A 3,032-nucleotide genomic window follows, 5' to 3' on the forward strand; every position below is an offset into this window, starting at 1 on the left:
GGTGACCCCGAGTGGTGAGGGGGAGAAAAGCAAAAGGAACTGAGTTGTTTTGGAGAAAGTGGGAATGTGCACCTACTGCACAGCTATAGGAACTCTCATGCCATGCCTGTCCTTTTCTACAGGTGTTGGAAAGACTGAAACCAGTGCAAAAGGATGAAACTGGGGTACACAATTGCCGGCTACTGTTACAATCCCTTACAGCTGCATCCAGCCAGCACAAGGCGACGAGTCCGCGTGTGCTCCAATTTGAAAAAAAAAAAAGCATCCGTGGGCCTGGAGAGAATGTTCCCAGAGATGTGTTCCGTTTGCATGCACGTGCATATGCACACTTGCACACACACACTGCTCTCCAGCACTGTGTCAAGAACCCCCCTGCCAGGCATCCTCCCCTGGCAAGATGCGCAAGAAACTGAAGTGGAGGTTGTTGGTTGGTTTGTTGTTTTTTTTTAAAAAAAAAAATAATGAAAAATTGGGTGCCAAGTCCTGACACATCTCTGACAGGAATCTTTGGAGAATGGGGGCAGCAATCAGCAATACCATAATAGATGAGCCAAGCAATAAACTACTGCAAACAAACAATTCTGGTCCAGATCCTGAAGAGAAACGCCTGCCCACACACCCTGATACAACCCAGTATATGCACTGTGCTGCATATTGCGTGTGAAACCATAGGAACAGCCTGAGTCACACAATGATTGGTACCATCCATCACAAGTTAGAAACTCGTCCTTTGTTTCAGAGTTGCACCTGAGGCCTCAAATCAAATGTGACAATTTTTATAATAACCACTGCTAAGGTGTTTGGCAGAAAAAAATATCTCTGTAGACAGTTTGTCCCCACAAATGGAATGGTTATTTGACTGGGTTCCTCCAATTTCCAAAGGAAGAACATTTTGCTTTGCTTATCAAGAAACAACAGTTTAATAAATAACATTTGGCTTGTATGTAGTGCCTTCATTATCTTTTACCTCTCCATCTAAGATAATCTATACCTAAAGCTAACAGAAAATGCTGCTGCGTTAGTTGGTATCACACCTGATGTACCTGACTCATGGCCTCCGAGTCTGTTCTGTGGCACGTGAAAACATGTTAGGATGGTTCCAGAGTTAAAATATAGTTATTGCGATTTGTTATCAAACAGCTGAATGTCTCATATTGTTATGTTAGAGACCTTGTGTACAGTTAGAATCAGTAAATACTATGTTAGCAAGTGTACAGAAACACGTAGTTACCAGCTTTCAGGAACACAATTAAGGAGATGGAAGAACACCAAATAGTTCATTGGGATACCTCCCCGGTGCTGAGTTAGTGTTTGTGCTGCTTCCTAAACCGCTGCAATTACATTTAGCTATTCTCATTGTTGCCTTTATTAAGATGTTATAGCCATAAACTATTAAGCATTATATCCAGGCTAAGCTCTGAATACAACACGCAAGTCCACCAAAGATAATGTTTTTGGATGAAAAATAATATAAAGATAAAACCAGTATTTGTAATATTATAACATTTTTGGCTATAAAGGATGTCAGTTACATGCATCCATTTGTAACCCTTAGTTTTTAGGTGCTGCCCCAATAGCTTTTCAGGGTCCTGACGTGGTATCATATAATATCTAGAGGCAACCGGCTTTGAATTAATTTTTTTAAATGAGTACTGACTTTCAAACAAGCGCAAGCAATATCTTCTTGGTGTGTTGCTTTGATACATATGTTTGCATTATTTCAACGAATTATCTCTGTAAATAGGATTGTACTGTAAATGAGAAAACAATAGTATGTTCAGTCATTGGAGAGAGACGGTGTTTAGATGATTGTCCTCTAGATAAACTGCATCAGCACAAAATGAGCAACTGTAATTTCATGTCCGAGATGTTTTTGATTTGGCTATATTGAACTATTTATGCTTACTGCATTCCTCCATATTATTTCATTAATCACAAAACAACCCTTCCACTCCTTCACTAAACTTGCTAACTCTAATTAGCTCTCCTCTACACAGATGTTTCCTCATTTAGATGTTCAGTGCCTGGTCATGTGTCACCCTCACTTTCACATGGATTTCAGCTTATAGTACATCACTTCAACATCCTTTCTGTGTGTGAGCCCTCCGGGTTAATATGTCCTTTTGAATAACAAATTGATTGCAGATAGATATGAATGATAGATATACATGGTGCCCACATTATCTGCATTTGTTATACACATACAAATGTGAAGGATACGAAAGCAGTAGTTCAAGCCAAGGAGGCTGGTGTGAAGACATGACCAATTTCTCTAACCTGCGCTATTCCCACTGATAAGTTGATATATCAGTGATGAATCACTCTATTTCTGCTCTTAAATAGTCCACAAGTCAGTGAGACCATATTTTGATCTATACAAGGGTTTTAATCACAGGATTATGGAGAGTTCAGTAATCTGTAAATACTAATGCCGAGCCTCTGTGTTTTTATGGAATGTGAAGTTTTAAAAGCACGATTCAAGCTGTGTTTAGGTATGGCAGCAGGGACTGTTGAAAAACGCATCGGAAACTTCCCTGGTAGGAAAAGATTCGTAAGAGGTTTTTAGATCGCGCAGTTCCTGTGTGCTGCGGCACTTGATGAATGAATGCCGTTTACTCAAAATAAAGACAGGTGGATTATTACGAAAAATATAGGAATACGTTTTAAAAAGGAGCTTCTCAAGTCCGTCTGATCCGTAGGGACGCAGCACGGTAGGAAAAAACAAAAACAAAAACAAAAACGGGGAAAGGGCTGTTCAGAGTGACACAGTCACACAGGGCAGTCAGTCAGCACCCGCTGTCTCCGTCGGGGGGCAGGGGGCGGGAGGGCGACACCGGCTGACAGGCACCGCGGGAAGAAAACGAGGGAAAACGAGGGAAAACGAGGGAAAACGAGGGGAACCGCACGAGGCGGACGCCTTATTTACAACTTGGTACTTCTGCGGCGCTCAAAAATACGCCCCCGTTAAAAACAAACAAACACACACACACCAAAAATGAAGCGAGCGGCTGCCCGCCGGTAAGAGGGGTGAG

The sequence above is a fragment of the Charadrius vociferus genome, unplaced genomic scaffold (assembly GCF_000708025.1).
Source record: "Charadrius vociferus isolate BGI_N301 unplaced genomic scaffold, ASM70802v2 scaffold247, whole genome shotgun sequence".
Classification (NCBI taxonomy): domain Eukaryota; kingdom Metazoa; phylum Chordata; class Aves; order Charadriiformes; family Charadriidae; genus Charadrius; species Charadrius vociferus.